At 40.0% G+C, this 17,208-nt stretch overlaps 1 long non-coding RNA gene across 1 annotated transcript in view; it reads left to right on the plus strand.

Annotated features, from left to right (window-relative positions):
• LOC138150957 (uncharacterized) overlaps positions 1-9,340 on the plus strand; it is a 40,338-nt gene extending 30,998 nt beyond the window's left edge. The window contains exon 3 of the long non-coding RNA XR_011165704.1: positions 8,823-9,340. This is a non-coding gene — a long non-coding RNA (uncharacterized lncRNA). The remainder of the gene's footprint in view (positions 1-8,822) is intronic.
• Positions 9,341-17,208: the final 7,868 nt, after the last annotated feature.

Genomic DNA, 17,208 nt, shown 5'->3' on the forward strand with positions numbered 1-17,208 from the left:
TCTCTCTGTCTCTCTCTGTCTCTCTCTCTCTCTCTCTTTCTCTCTCTCTCTCTCTCTCTCTCTTTCTCTCCTTTTATCCTATTCATTCTCAAAAGTATTTTTCTTTTTTACCTCACCTACACTGCCCTCCGTTCTATCAGTTTCTTATCCCTGTTCTCTTACTCCCTTTCCTTCCTACTTTCTTGTGTGGTAAAATGGGTTTCTACGGCCAACTGAGTGTGTATGTTATTCCCTCTGTAAGCCAGTTCTTGTAAGAGTAGTGTTCATATGCTATCCTCTCCATTTCCAACATTTTCCCCTCCACTTTAAATTCTCTTTCAGATCTCTTTTATGTCTGATAATTTATCCCATTCTACTTCTTCCTTTCCCTTTCTCCCAGTGAATTTTTTCTCATCCCTTAATTTTATTTTTTTAGAAAATCATACCATCACATTCAACTCACACCTCTGCTTTCTGTCTATGTATACCCTTTCTAACTGTCCTAATAATGAGAAACATTTTTGGGAGTTATAAATATAATTTTCTTCATGTAGGAATATAAACAGTTTAACTACATTGAATCCCTTTTGAGTTTGCTTTCCTGTTGACCTTTTTTTATGCTTCTCTTGAGTCTTGTATTTGGAAGTCAAATTTTCCATTCAGTTCTGTTTTTTTTTAATCAGAAATGCTTGAAAGTTCTCTATTTCATTGAATGCCTACTTCCCCCCATAAGAGTTCAACTCAGTTTTGCTGTGTACGTAATTCTTAGTTGCAATCCTAGCTCTTTTGCCCTCTGGAATATCATTTACACACTTTCTTATCCTTTAGTGTGGAAGCTGCTGAATCTTGCATGAACCTGAATCTAGTTCTACAATATTTGAATTGTTTCTTTTTGTATGCTTGCAGTATTTTCTCCTTGATGTGGAAGGTCTGGAATTTAGCTATAATATTTCTTGGGAGTTTTAATTTTGGGAGCTCTTTCAGGAGGTGATTATTGTATTCTTTCAATTTCTATTTTACTGTCTAGTTCTAGAATATTGGGACAGTTTTCCTTTATAGTATCTTGAAAGATGATGTCTAAGCTCTTTTTTTGATCACCACTTTTAGGTAGTACAATAATTTTTTAAAATTCTCTCTCTTGGATCTATTTTCCAGATGACTTGTTTTTCCAATGAGATATTCACATTTTATTCTATTTTAAATTCTTTTGATTTAATTTGATTGTTTCTTTATGTTACATAAAGTCATTAGCTTAAACTTGCCCAATTCTAACTTTCAAGGAATTATTTTCTTCAGTGAACTTTTGTACCTCCTTTTACATTTGGCCAATTCTACTTTTTTAAGGAATTCTTCTCTTCAGTGAAATTTTGTATATCTTTTCCATTTGACCAAATTTTCTTTTTAAGGCATTCTTCTCTTCATTGGTTTTTTGTGCTTCTATTACTCTTTGCCCTATTCTTTTTTTTAAGGTGTTGTTTTTTTCCAGTATTTTTTGTGCTTCCTTTACCAAGATGTTAACTCTTTTTTTCCCATTCTTTTCTTGCATCACTCTCATTTCTCTTCCCAATTTTTCCTCTACTACTATTCCTTGATCTTTAAAATCCTTTTTCAGCTCTTCCATGATCTGAGACCAATTCATATTTTTCTTAGAGGCTTTGGATGCAGGAATTTTGACTTTATTGTCTTCTTCTGTGTTTGTGTTTTGATCTTCCTTGTCACCATAGTGATTTTCTATGGTCAGAATATTTTTTTCTGTTTGTTCATTTTACAACTTATTTCTTGACTTTTAACTCTATGCTAAAGTGGGGCTCTGCTTCCCAAGTGCAGTGGGCATTGTCTCAAGCTTAAGGATTTTTGTGGAGTTGCTTTCTGAATTAATTCTGGAGACATGCAAATTTTGACTCCTCCAAAGTGTTAAAATTTTTGTCTATCTTTTCCCATGCTATTGGATCTTTTTAAATGATTCTCTTGCATTACTCTCATTTGTTTTCCCAATTTTTCTTCTCCTCTATTTTGCTTTTTTAAAATCCTTTTTAAGCTTTCTCAGGAATTCTTTTTGGGCTTAAAACCAAATCACATTTTTCTTTGAGGCTTCACATATAGCAATTTTGACACTAATGTCCTTTTCTAAGTCTATGCCTTGATCCTCCCTGTCACTATAGTAACTTTCTATAAACAATTTCTTTTTTGTTTTTTTTTTGCTCATTTCCACCTGTGCTTTGTGTGTGTGTGTGTGTGTGTGTGTGTTTGTGTGTGTCTGTGTCTGTGTGTGTCTGTGTCTGTGTGACTTGGTGTTTTCATGTGAGAGTTGGACTCTGGTCCTGCGCTATCCCAAGCTTTTTGTGCTGGGGCTCAGGGTCTTACTGCTGACTTTCACTGGTTTGTACTGGGGGGCGAGGCCCCTCTGCTGGATTGCTATTGTAACAGTCTTTCTGGTTGCTGGCCATGGAGGAGGGATCTTGTTGTTTGGTCTGCCCCAGAGGTGGGGCCCTGCTGTTGGGTTGCTACGGAAACAGGGTCTTTCTGTTGGCAGGTCCCAGGGGCAGGGTCTCACTGCTGGTCAACCCCGGGGTGGGGCTTCTACTACTGCTTGATGGGGCAAAGACCTCTGGTGGCTCCTGCTGCTTGTGGGGTTGCTGTGAGTGGGTCCTTGCTATATTTCACAGACTGTCTACTTGTCTAAGGATCTACTGGTTTGCAGGAGGGCAGGGCCTCACTGGTGGATTGCTCCAGGCTTGGAGTCTTGCTGCAGGTCCCCTGCTGTGAGATTGCCTGTTGGTGCTGCTCTGGGCCCTCACTCTCCTCCCACCCCAGTGAGACAGACCTTTCCTGCAGGACTGGTAAGCTGCTTCCCTGCTCCTAGACCAATTCTGAGGCAGTTTTCTAGGTGTTTGGAGGGAAATGTTAGAGGGCTTCAGAGGGTTCCTTCCTCACTCTGTCATCTTGGCACTGGACCTACATCCAAATCATTGATAAAAACACCCAGTGGCACAGGGCCAAGCACAGATCCCTGAGAAAGTCCACAAGAGGTCTCCTTTCAGGTTGTCACTGGACTCATAAGGACTAAATAACTTCTAATCCTTAAACTAGTTCCACACTTACCTGCAATGACAGTAGACAGCCCAAGAGGTCTATTCATCATTCCTGTGACTTCCCACATTGAAACCACATATTATTTATAATTGTGTATATGTATGTGTGTATATACAAGGTGGCCTAAAAATCTAGTGGCAGCTTTCTTAGCACGTAGTGGTCTGATCAGCCATAGTTGGACACACTCACCTTGATTCCAACATGGTGATGTCATTTTGGTCCTCTTTGAGAATGAGGGACAACGACCAATATACAAAGCAGCCCAAAACCTTGTGACCAAATATGACCCTCTAGGTCCTCAAGTGCAGCCCTTTGAAGCACAGGCTCCCTACCCCTGGTCTATCTATATCCATATACACTTATATCTATGTGTATTTATGTGTGTAAGCATGTGTACATATACATATATATCTAAGTAGGTTTATACATGTATATATATATATATATATATATTTAGGTATATGTATATAGGTATAGATATACACACATACACACAGAGAGAAGCTTGGTGGCCCAGTGGATAGAGCTCTGGGCTTAGACACAGGAAGACCTGAATTAAAATCTGGCCTTAGACACTCATTAAGTGTGTGACCTTGGGCAAGTTACTTAACCTCTGTTTGCCTCAGTTTCCTCATCTGTGAAATGAGGATCATAATAGCACCTACCTCCCAGGCTTATTGTGAAGATCAGATGAGGTAATAAGAGCGCTTAGCCTGGCACATAGTGAACACTATAGAAATGTTAGTTATTACCATTATCGTTATTTTTATAGTATTAAAGTTAACACTTCAGTAAGACTTTTGGGCTACCATGTATATGTGTATTTATGCACATTACAATGTAAAATCTTTGAAGACCAGAGATTTCTCACTTTTTTATTTATATCCCCGGCACCTAATGTACACACACACACACACACACACACACACACGCACATGCACTATATTGTGTAAATACATATTTACATATATAAATATATGTATAATATTAAATTTTTTTGCTCATGCATTCATTTTAACTTATCTGACTTCACTGTCATCTTGCTCAACTGATTTTTAAATATTTTTTATTAATTACTTTATTTTTAGTTTTCAACATTCTCTTCCATAAGCTTTTGAGTTTTAAATTCCCCCCCCCCCCATCCAAGATGTCATGCACTCTGAAATAGGCTCTATATATACATTCATATTAAACCTGATTTTTTTTTTGGTATCTCAAGGCCAAAACAGAATAAAAAAATCAATAAGTAAAACACTCCTCATGAAGACAATTCCTTCCAGGATCCTCTACTTGGAAGTGCCAGGACTACTTTCTCTCGTCACTAGCTCCTGCCATCCTCTCCTCACTCTCCTTTGCTCTTGCTCCATCTTCCATAGGACCCTTTTTCCTGGAGCTCCCTTGCCTACTGCCCATCATTTCTGTGAAATATGTTCAAAGAGGATTTATTCAACTTACTCTACATGAGAAATACTTTCCAAAGCTGTATGGACTCCTCCAAATACTCCAAAGAAGCTAATAGATTTCATGCTCACTTCTACCACCCAGCAAACACTCACATGTCACCAAGCCATAAATCAGCAGCTAATGGATTTTCAACTACGTGCTTTGGCCCTTGGTACAGTTTTTAATTTGCTTTTAATTTGTATTGATCGTCCCCCTTCGACTTCAATCTTTCTAGCATCAGCAGGTTAGAGAATGCTGCAATGACTCCCTGGTCCTTGGCATTTGGAGGGTCAGAGAGCTGTACATTGTATACATTGGGATGAGCTCTCTTCTGTTGGAATAACATGGGTTATGGGTTGAGGCTGTGGGAAGGGAGTGTGGGGAGAACTCAACCTCATAGCTCTACGAGTTTTGTTTTTTTAATCTAGAGGAGAAGACTGAGTGAGGAGTTAGAAACTGAGAAATTAGAGTTGGGAAACCCTTCTGATTAGGACAGGCAGGTAGATGGCCCAGGTCTGGCATCAACTGAAAAATTCATATCCAGAGCCAGGTCTATTAGAGACCAAGGAAGGAAATTAACCTCTCCATAGACCATGATTAAACTGCTGTCAATTCAGCCCTTTCCCACAAGCATTAGAAAGTCACTGGTTTTTCTTCTCTTTAATTGGATTAAAATAAGGAAGCCACAGACCTCTGAAGGAAGGAGAACTTGAAGAGAAATCCCAACCTCTCTGGGGTCCAGGACTTGGCCAGCTCTAAAGAGTAGATGTATTAAAGGGCTTTGAAGTTGGTGGAGGTCCTGGATTCTACAAGCTTGAACCAAAGCTAGGATTACTAGAAAGCAAACTCCCCAAGGGCAGGGCCTGGGCTTAACAAGCCTGGGGTGACTAAGAATGACTCACATTTACAGAGTGCTTTATTGGCTCACTTGCTGTGAAACAACTCAGGGAAACAGGTATTAAATAGCTCACATTTTTGGAGTGCCTTCCTTACAAGAACTGGCAGCTGATAGAAATACTATGATCCTATGTAGAGTTGAGAAAATTGAGGTTTATGCATGATAACCTTATGATTAATAGCTTGTAAGTATTAGATCTAGCTCTAGAACCCAAGTTTCCTGACTCCAAGTACAATTTAAAAAGAAAAAAATATTTTATGAAGGGATATTTATCATAAGACTATAGCCATAACAGAAATTACAAAGCATTTCCCTTTAACCCCTGGGGCCATAGTCTTCCCCTTGGTCTTTTGGAAATGTAGACTGAAACTTAAAACAACTTATACATGGCATATGACCCACTAAGATCACTTCTGAATTCAACATTGCCAACCACTGTAGCTCCCTTTGACTTCCTTTGATCTGTGCTGGTTCAAACAGGTCTCTGGGGGGTTTGTTCCTCACGATTTGGCTTATAACATATCCTGGCATATACTCCAGCTTTTAAACTTCTAATGACTTATTCTCCTGACCTTTCAAAGCTCATGAAGTTGTAGCCACTGCCAATATGCTGTCACCTAAAAGCAGGAAGAGTAGATAAAGCAAAGAAAGAAACAACAGGACCATGTTCTCATGGGGGATTTGGCCCTGGTCCAGGTGGGGAGAGCCTTCTTTTCACAGAGGGCTTACAAGTTTTCTTGCCTCCCCACTTGAACACAGCTAATTACTTAATAAAATAACTAGTCAGTTAACTAACAAAATAACTAACTACCTATATAATGAAATTAATAAGATACAATTTGTGGTTAATATGTGGTTTTCTAAGTCAATATGTGGCCACAGGGTTCCATTTCTATTTGAGTTTGACACCATTGATGTCATGGTCTTCTCTGAGAATGAAGGACAAAACACTAACACACACACACACACACACACACACACACACACACACACACCACAGTTGGGAAAGAGAGCACAATGTCTTCCCATGATACCATGTTCCTCAACTAACATTGTACTTCTCTGGATTTCAGTTTCCCCATAGGTAAAATGAAGAGTAGATCAGAGGTGTCAAACTTGGACCACAAAAATCCAGAGTGAGGCTGAACCAGATTAAAATGTAATTATGGGGGCAGCTAGGTGGTGCAGTAAATAGAGGACCGGCCCTGGAGTCAGGAGGACCTGAGTTCAAATCCGGTCTCAGACACTTAACACTTATTAGCTGTTTGACCTTGGGCAAGTGTAGCGGCAAACACCCCGGCGTCCTCAGGGTTTGCTGCTACCACAGGTTCTTGGATCTGCTTTGTTAAAGGAAAGCAACTCAAAATGGGTTAACAAGCTTACTTTAATCAGTCAGACATATATCGTTTACCTTGTTCAGGGGAAAAAGGTCAGCACCCCGAACTTCAAAGCATACAGGCAAAATTATCAAGACAGAAACAGATCAAGTAGACCGATTTCCAAACTGTCCAACCATTACATCCATACCCAGTCAACATCTGGGTTTCCACATCTGGGTTTTTCAAAGCCAGGGGACTCTCAACAATGGCTTCCCAGAATTCAGATCAAATCACAGAACACTTCTCAAAGTGAGTCCCAAAACAAAGCTACACATCAGGGCTTATATAGCCTTCTCCTGGCTCAGAGAATGTAACAACCTTATTGACTCACTGGCCAATCAAGAAGTATCTACTGAAAAACAAGCCTCCCTCCCCAGGCTTCAGGTGCATTTTAGCCTAGGGGCAGGGAAGCTCTTCCAAATTTGCATTCCCATTACAGCAAGTCACTTAACCCCAATTACCCTGCCCTCTTCCCTTCAAAAAAGAAAAAAAAAAGTAATTATGAAATGTTTATTAAAATAGATAAAAATATAATACAGATAATGTTACCATGTGGTTTTCTAAGTCAGTCTGTGGCCACTGAGATCTACTTCTTGATACCTCTAGATTAGATAAACCTTTCTAACTTTGAATTTTATGCATCTGAAAAAACAAGATTGGGCAAGGATCATAGCTTTTGAGGTGGAAGGACCTCAGAGACAGTCTCTAATCTTTTGATTTTACAAATGAAGAAATTGAGGGTTATAGGGATTAAATGGCTTGTCCAGGTCATGGCGATGAGATTTGAAGTCATATTCTCTGACTTCAGAGTCAGTCCTCTTTCCACTTCTAGAAAGGCTTAGCCTTCAGGTAGGTGCTCATAATCATAGACCTCTGGTTCTACTTGCCAGTACTGAGTTGCAGCTACATTTGTTCTATTCTTTTGTTTCTGAGGGAAAATGTGCATCCTGATTGATGAATTACTAACAAGAAGGAAAAAATCAGTAACAGACATTCAGGAAGGACCTCCATGGCAATAGAGGAAGCAAGATGGGAATTCCCATAGTTGCTGCAGGTGGAAACCACTTAGACATTTTCATTTCCCCGGGCTACTCTGCTAGGTTGAGAAGTAAACTGCTAAGATTAGTTCTGGGGCTTGGTTGGATGACTATTTGCTCACTAAGAACTTATGTTATTGTTGGTCTAAAGTAGATCAGAGTCTAAAGGCCTGGAGATGCTGTGGGTAGTAGAGGTTGAGTGTTGGTAGGGTGGGATAGGAGATGAAAAGCAGAGAATTATTTCTTCTTCTAGAAAAAATGCCCTGATCTGCCCGGACTTTCCATCTCTCCCTGTAGGCCAGAACCCAGAGCCTAGCTTACAGGCCTGTTGCTTTATGTATACAGACAGGCAGCTATAATCTCTCTTAAATCTTCACATCACTATGTGCACACAAATTTCTTGGTGTGTGTGTGTGTGTGTGTGTGTGTGTGTTAAGGCATATACACAATTTCAGTGGGTTCCTTTGTTTTCTCTACCTCAGGTCTTAGATGTTATGGACTTAAAGGTAGTGTGTGGGCGGGTGTGAAGGGGACAGAAAAAAATGTATGAGGAGGAAAGGTGATTTCCATCGAGGACTCAGAACTATTGAAATATGATTACAGTGTTAAGCAGTGATCATGATTCAGGCAAATAGAGGAATCTGCTGGGGGTGCTTTTGAAGAGAAATGGAAAATCATCCTCAAAGGGCCCCTTTCTAAGGTTGAGGGAAAGGACCAGGGGATTTTTTAAAAAGGAAATTATGTTGCTTTTGCAGGAAGAGATACTAATTGTTTCCTCTTTCCTAAGTATTTTCCTTGCAGAATATTGACTGTGCTGTAATACCCTAAACAAGGATTACCATGTGAATAGGTGTAAGCCAGCATATTCAGAAATGACTTTGCTGGGTTTGGGCAGATGCTTTGAACAGATACAGGGCCTTGCAAATACAGCTCAAATTTTTTAAAATGTTATTCTCTTCCTTTCCACAACCCTCCCTTCTTTCCTCCCACCAGTCATCTTGCATAGGCACTTTCCCTTCTACGGAAACAGAGAATTCTGCCAAGGACCAGCAAACATCTTGAAGATCCTTGTTGATTCTCCCTCTGTGCTTCCTTGATGAAAATAAACTTATATAATCAGCTGGGAAGAGTTACTTTTCCATTCATCTGTTTGAATGAACTTGGTGACAAAAGCCAATGCTGTTCTGCATCTCTAGGACTTTGGGTGCTTGGGAACTAGCTAGATGTAACTTCCCTTCCACTGAGGCTGGGCCCAGTGGAGGCAGAACCCAACCAGTCATTTTCCAGACTGGGACAGACCTGCCTGACAATGGTTTGAGAGATATGGTATGAATTGAAAAGAACAAGGGATTTTTGTTCTTAGAACAGTGATGAGTGTTGTCGACAGCAAATCACATGCAAGTTGAAATATTTTTCTTTAGAGTAAACAACTCAAATATAGCCTTGTCAGATCTTCTCTTGGGCAGGGTCCACAAAAGACTCTATCAGACTAATAGTATTGTGAATACTTAGACTGATAACCATCTGCTGCTCTTCAAAGCAAAGACTTTTGGAACTTGAGGGACCTTAGTTGAAAACATCAAGTCTAGCTCCTTCGGCTTACAGATGAAGAAGAAAAAAAAGCCTCCAGAGCTCGGGGAGAGAAGCCAAGACTCATCATTGAACTAGTAAGTATTAGAGAAGAGATTCAAATTCAAGCCTTCTTTTTAAATTCAACCTTTTACCTGCTGCTGCCACACAGCCTCTATCCTGCTCCTGCTAGCACCAATACCAAGAATAAATCATTGTATCCACTTCCACAGAGAATTAAAAATTAAAGAATAGTAAGGATAATAACTTGTACTGTCTGTAATCATTTGAATAAAATGAAAAGGAGAAAATTATAAAAACAACAATAAAAATGACTTCCCTTTATATAGTGCTTTAAGGTTTGTGAAGCACTGTCCTCATCACAACCATGGGAGGCAGATAGCAATCATCCTTGTTTTCCAGATGAGAGGAGGGAGACAAAAGGGGAAGTAAATCGCACATGGTCACTGAGCTAATAAAGACTGAAACAAGGAGCTAAACCTGTTTCTTTGTATCTGTGCAGCTTTCCTTCCATGAGGCTGTCCGGCCATAATCATTCATTCCTTCTCCCCAGGTCTTCCTTTACTTCTAGGAGAGCCTTCCCTGCCTTCTCCCCATCCCCTCCACAGCCATCCTTCCACCCCCGTCCTGTGGGCTGGAAGTGTGAATAAGGTTAGCACTCAGCTGTCAATTCGACTGATGATGCATGAGGCTGGGAACAAGGCAGTTCACTCTTCCATGGCCATGGCATATTGGCCCTGCCGTGCTGAGCTGGGAGATAATAAAAACTTTCTTCTTTGCCTCTTTTCTCTTTTTGTTATCAGTAAACGAAGCAGATCGGCTGCCAGGGTGACACAGAGAGGGATGAGATCAACATTGACAAGGTGCCTGATTTTTTTTCTGAACTATGATTTTTTTCCCCTCCAGATTCAGTTTTCTGACCACCATCTCCCTTTGATACTTTTATTATCTGTAGCTCAATTTCATGGAGCAGATTTGGTTTTCTTTTCTAATCTTAAATTTCTTTTCAAAACAAATCAGCTGTACTATATGGACCAAGCCTTTTCCCCCTTCTTCCCTCAAGAGATAATTTCTCCAGGCTTGAGTTCCCTGTGATTCACGTGGAGAATAAAATCCCTCATCTTTCCCTAGAGTCTCTCCCAAGCCTTTGTTCCACTTGTGACTATATGTATGACCTTGGTACGTCACTTTATTAAGTGTTTAGTGTGTGCCAGGAACTGTGCTTAAAGAGACACAGGCAAAAACATAGTCCTTGCTGTTAAGGGGGTCATATACTGGAGAGACAACAGATAATTAACTAAGGAAAGGAATCTCAAAGGTAAGACTTAGGGGAAGACCACGAAAGGCCTTCTGCCGAAGGCAGGATTTGAACTAAGCCTTGAAGGGAACCAGAGAAGCTAGGATCCAGAAATGAGGAGGGAAAGCATTCCAAGTATCTAGAGAGAGTCAGTGAAAAGGCATGATATCCAGAGACAGAGTGTCGTGACTGAGGAACAATAAGATAAGCCAGTTTTTACTGGGACCCAAAGGAAACCAGGGAAGCCAAGAGGCAGACATGAAGAAGAAAATTCCAGGAATGGGGGACAACCAGTGAAAATGTCTGAATATGAAGATGTAAGGCATAACAAGAAAGCTAATGTCACTGGATCATAGAGTCTGGGGAATGGTGTTAAGGTAGGAAAGGGCTAGTTAAAAGCCAGAGGAATTTATAATTAAAAGCCAGTTATTTAAAAGTTAAAAACAAGAAGATTTTATGATTGATCCTAGAGGTAATTGGAGTTATTGGAATTTGTTTTAAAAAAAAAATCTTATGTTCAGAACTGCTAATAACAGGAAGAAGAGATTTTTTTTCTGTTTTGAGAATGAAGAATATTTTCCATCATAGTGGAATTAAAGCATGTTCTCTAGATATGTGGTGTTCTAGCTGGATATACATACACACACACACATATATATATAGCTTTTTGGAGGGCATTTGGGGTTAAGTGACTTGCCCAAGGTCACATGGCTAGTTTTTTTTTTGTGTGTGTGTTAAGTATCTGAGGCAGGATTTGAACTCAGGTCCTCCTGATTCCAGGGCCGGTGCTCTATTTACTGCGCCACCTAGCCACCCCTCTAGCTGGATATTTTTTTAATATGATTGTGACATGTTTGGCATGGATAAAACATAGATTGGTGTCCTTAGGCAAGTTAACTCAGGTGGTGTATGTGTGTGTATGGGAGTGTGTGTGTATGTGTGTGTGTGGGGGGTGGGGATGGGGGTTACATGGTCATACTTGTGTTTTAGGGAGATCACTTTGACAGTAGACAGTAGAAGATGGGCTGACATGGAGAGAAATTGGAGGCAGGTGGACCTACCACCAAGTTACTACAATAGTCCAGAGGTTAAGTGATAAGGGCCTGAGCTAGAATGATGACTGTGTGAGTAGAGAGAAGTGGGCTTAAACAAGATATGATGTGATGGTAGATGACCACTGAGCTTCTTTCTCTGTGATACTATGATGCCAGCTCTGGTCATGGTACCTGGCCCTTTGTAAGTGCTTGGTGATCCTGGTTCAAATGCTTTCCATAGAGCAGAGCTGTGCCCTTGTGAAGAGGACTCAGTCTACCAAATCTTGCACCTGTAGGAACCATGGTGAACCTTAGATTATCTGCTTGCTTCCTGGTTCTCTGTGTACTCAACTGAATGAAGTTTCAGCAGAAATTAGGGGGTGGCTAGGTGGTGCAGTGAATAGAACACTGGCCCTGTAGTCAGGAGGATCGAGTTCAAATCCTGCCTCAGACACTTAACAGTTACTAGCTGTGACTTTGGGCAAGTCACTTAACCCCAATTAACCCCAAGTCACTTAACCCTCCCCACCTCAAAAAAAAAAAAAGATTCAGTCGAAATCTTAAGTTGGGAGGGTATGTTAAAGGACACCTGAATCCTTCACTTCTTACTAAATTTTTATTCGGGAATTGAAGCTTAGTTTAAACTTGAAGCGTTTTTTGTGAGAAGAAAACAGTCCAGGATGAAAACACCAAGACACTGATTTTTTTTTTTGAGCAGTACCCTGGCTCCCCTTTTCATATGTAAAGGTTACAGCCCCACTGGCTGGTGTCTGTGGAGTTAAGATGAAAATGTGTGGGCTTGATAACCTCTAGGAAATGGCTTTATTGGCCACTACCTTTCTCCTGATAACTTATTAACAGGCACCAAAGGAGAGGATCTTTTATCACTGGAAGGATCTAAAGCAGTCTCCCTTATCAAACCTGGACGAAAGCTCTGTGGCCATGATCAATTAATTATGAGCTCTAGTCTGGAATTAAAAAGTATAAATAACCAAGGGAAGACGAAAGGACAATTTTGCTGAGATCCAAGTTAAATAGTGCTGAGAAAGCTTCCTGGATCCCATACCCCACCTCACACGGTCACCCTTAATCTGCTGGTCATACTCCCTCCTCCCCTAAGAAATCTTGACTCTCAAAATGGAGCTCATCTAGCCACACTTTCCAAATGGGATGGAAGACAGAGGTATTGAGGTGGGTACAGTGAATGAAGCACTGGACTTGGATTCAGAGAGAATTGGGTTCCCATCTGGCCTCAGATACTTAACTAGCTCTGTGATCCTGGGTAAGTCTCAACCTCTGTTTGTCTCAGTTTCCTCAATTATAAAACGGGGATAGTAACAGCACCTACCTCACAGGATCATTTTAAATATCAAATGAGATCACATTTGTAAAGCACTCTGCACAGTGCCTGGCACATGGCGCTGTTATTCCCTTTCCCTCCACTCCATAAATCTTTCAACCTCGATCTGACTCAATTTCCTCAATTGTATAATAGCAATAATGACAGCACCTACCTCCCAGTGCAGTTGGGAAGAAGGATCAAATGAGGTATTTGTGAAGTGTTTAGCAAGTGCCTGACACATAGTAGGTATTATATAAATGCTTATTCCCTTTCTCTTCTTTCCTCTCTATAAGTCACTTAACCTTGGTCTGAATCAGTTTCCTCATTTGTTCAATAGGGATAATAACAGCACGTACTTCCCAGTACTGTTGTAAAGAAGTATTAAACAAGGTAATATGTGTAAAGTACTTAGCACAGTGTTTGGCACACAGTAGGAACTTAATAAATACTTGTTTCTTTTCTTCCTGTTGCAGTCACTTCTTATTTGGTCCCCCTGCTCCCATTCTTTCTCCTCTATAATCTGGACTTCACACAGCTTCCTAATCAATATTCCTAAAACAGAGGTCTGATCATTTCGTTCCTCTCCTCAAGAAGTTTCAATGACTCCCCATTGTCTCTGTTTGGTGTTTAAAGCCCAGTACTGGCTCCAACCTTTCTTTCCAGGACGATTTCACACTACTCCCTTTCATGAGCTCTACACTCTAACCAAAATGTCATACGTGCTGCTTCTGGTATAGGGCATTCTCTCTCCCGCCTCCTTGGCTTTGTATAGGCTGTCCTGCATTCCTAGGATGCTCTTCCTCCTCACCTGCACCTTCTGTAACCTTAGAACCACCAACTTCCATCATAACTAAACTCAAATAGGGTCTCCTACAGAAAACCTTTCTTGACTTCTCTCTCTAACCTCTGTTTATTATTGTTACTTCTTGAAGTTACTTTGTATCTGAGTTGTAGGTGTTTTGTATTTATTTACCTATATTCAGAGTTCCTCCACAGAATGTAAGCTTCTTGTAGGCAGAGACAATTTCAGGCTTTGTCTGTAAATGTCAAGCACCCAATACAGGGCTTGACACATAATAAGTTTAACAAATCCTTTTCAGATTGAATTGAATTGAACTGGATTAATTGTTGTGTTTGCCCTTCCTTCTCAAAGAGGACCATGACATCAGGGAGGTGATGACATGACTTGCAGTTGACTTGGATTTGAGGGAGGGAGGGCTGTGCAAGGTCACCAGCCTCACTTTTTCCTCCAGAGCCATCTGGACCCAGAGGTCAGATATTCATCTGGATGACTGGAGATGTCCCAGGATGCAATGGGAGAAAAAAAAAGGGCTGGATTAATAGGGATCTAGGGAGGAGAAAGGAGGAATTATAGAATAATGATTATGTCTGCTCTTCTATGAAACCTATCCTGACCTTCCTAGAATGGGAGTAATTCCTTCCTCTTGTGAACACTCCTAAATCTTGTATCTCTAACTTATATAATGTCAGTAACAAGACTGACATTTACATAGCACTTTCAAGTAGTCTGAGTATTTTTCATGTATTTTGATCCTTACAACAACCCTGGGAGAACTACATCATACACATATCATTTCAGGTTCAGAGAAGCTAAGCTGCTTGTAAGAGGTCACATAGCTTCTAAGCTAATCCATCTGGTGACCACCCATAAGCCCTTTGGCATATGTGACCTGTAACATTGATGATATGTATGCTTTTTTATTCCACAGTCTGCAGGATCTCAGGCTTCATGTCTGCAAGCACACACTGCTCTGGGGGGTTTTCATGATGTTCATACCAAAGACTGAATCCCAGAAAGGGCTTAACATCGTGAGCTCTGAGATCCTTTTCAGGAGGACCTGAAATTCTCCCAATTCATTTTTCATTTATTTACACAGTAGGTTCACTATATTGTATTTGATCAGGGTCCAGGAGTCTATCTATCTATTTGTCTGTCTGTGGTAAATGCCAGCTACTTCTATGTCACAGTCTTGTACATGTCACATGTACACGAGACAAAAACAGCCTCTGTAACTTCAGAGGAGAAAGGTAGAGGACTAGTGCCTGCTTCTTTCCCTAGAAATTGACATTTTAAAAATAGGTCAATTCCAAACTAATTCCACTGTAGAAAATGAGAACCTCCACTTAACTTAAAAATGGGTTGAACTTAAGGAGGTAAATGAATCAATTTCAAGCCACTCTGTACATGAATAAAACCTCGTATCTATAAAGAAGATCCTATTGTCTACAAGGCAGAATGTCTAGAAACTGGTCATTTGACTGTCTTTGGGCCACCAATTTCAAGTCCTTCCCTGAATATATAATAACAAACATTATTATTGACATTTAGATACCACTTAGTGCTAGGCCTTAAGTCAGGAAGACATGAGTTCAAATTTAACTTCAGATATTTCCTATCTGTGTGACTCTAGGCAAGTCACTTAACCCTTTTCCTCAGTTTCCTCATCTGTAAAGACAGGCTAGAGAAGGAAATGAAAAACCACTCTAGTATCTTTGCCAAGAAAACCCCAGGAGGGGTCATGAAGAGTTGGGCATGACTGAAATGACCAAACCAAAAACAACCTACATGATTTCATCTTGTCCTCCTGACAAACTTTTAGGTATATGCTATTATTTACATCTCTATTTTTACAGGTAAGAAAAGTGAGGCTTTTGAGAAGGGTTAAGGGAATGGACTAGGGTCATATAGCTAGTATCTAAGATAATACCTATACCCAAATTTTTCTGATTTCAAATTTCATGCTTTTATATTTTACCATACTATCTTTCCCTAAGAAATATGTCTAGAAAAATAATAATTGACAAACATAGTCCCTCCAGAAGTGGTAGAATAAGGAAAAGAAAATATACAAAGTGTGACTGTTTTTTGGCCACTGTCAATATTACAAATGTTTCCTCTCATTTTGTACCATTTTAGGAAGAACATTGGTCCATACAGAGAATCCAGAAAATAGAAAGTGATTATTATGGAGAGAAATCTTAAAACAATCTCATATGAGGAATGGTGCAAAGAACTGGTGATGTTTAGTCATGAAGAAAAAAAAAGTCTCAAGGAGACACATTTTCAAAGATATGTCATATGAAAGAGAGAAGAGATTTCTTTTCCTTGGCCCCAGAGGGTAGAATTAGAATCAAGGAGAGTGGAATTCCAGAAGCCCAGAATTTCAGTTGGCCACTTAGTGCTCTGGCTTTCTTGTCCAAATCATATATGAAATAAGAATGCCTCTTAGGACATCCTCTACAAGTGGCCATCCAAGTTGAAGGCAACGAGTTTGGACCTTTTTTTTGGGAAGACTTCTGAAGGTTTTCCAGCAAGACCAATGGGGAAGAAAGACTCCATTGTCTTCTGAGACAGCCTGGTTTAGATAATGTTTGGATAGCTCCAGGTAGAAGGAAGTGTTATTATTGATCCTTTTCCCCTGATATCAAACCTAAATTTGATTCTTTGAAATTTCCACTGATTAGTTCTGCTCTCTGGGCCCATGAGGAAGAAATTTAATCCCTCCCATATGACAGCCCCTCAGATACTTGAAGACAGCTATTGTGTATCCTATGATACATGTGTGACCTTGGGTAAATCTTTTAATGTCCTTGGGTCTCAGTTTCCTCATCTGTACTGAAAGATCAAAGAAAGTGGGGTAGATAACCTTCAAGATCCTTTCTAGCTCTAGATCTTTGATCCTGATATTCTCTTCTCTTGGCTACATTCTCTTCAAAGTTCATTCAAATTCTTCTCAAATGGAATGCACTTAAATGTTTCACCATCCCATTGCCCTCCTTTAAATGTCCTTAAGTTTTTCAGTGTTCTTTCTCTTTCTTTCTTTCTTTCTTTCTTTCTTTCTTTCTTTCTTTCTTTCTTTCTTTCTTTCTTTCTTTCTTTCTTTCTTTCTTTCTTTCTCTCTCCCTCCCTCCCTCTCTCTCTCTTTCTTTCTATCTTTCTTTCTTTCTTTTCTTTTTCTTTCTTTTTCTTTCTTTCTCTCTTTCTTTCTTTTCTTTCCTTCCTTTTATTCCTTCCTTCCTTCCTTTCTTCCTTCCTTTCTTCCTTCCTTCCTTCCTTCCTTCCTTCCTTCCTTCCTTCCTTCCTTCCTTCCTTCC

The sequence above is a fragment of the Petaurus breviceps genome, unplaced genomic scaffold (assembly GCF_028583685.1).
Source record: "Petaurus breviceps papuanus isolate PSGF00001 unplaced genomic scaffold, PetGlider_PUasm1.0 90895, whole genome shotgun sequence".
In the NCBI taxonomy this organism is placed as follows: domain Eukaryota; kingdom Metazoa; phylum Chordata; class Mammalia; order Diprotodontia; family Petauridae; genus Petaurus; species Petaurus breviceps.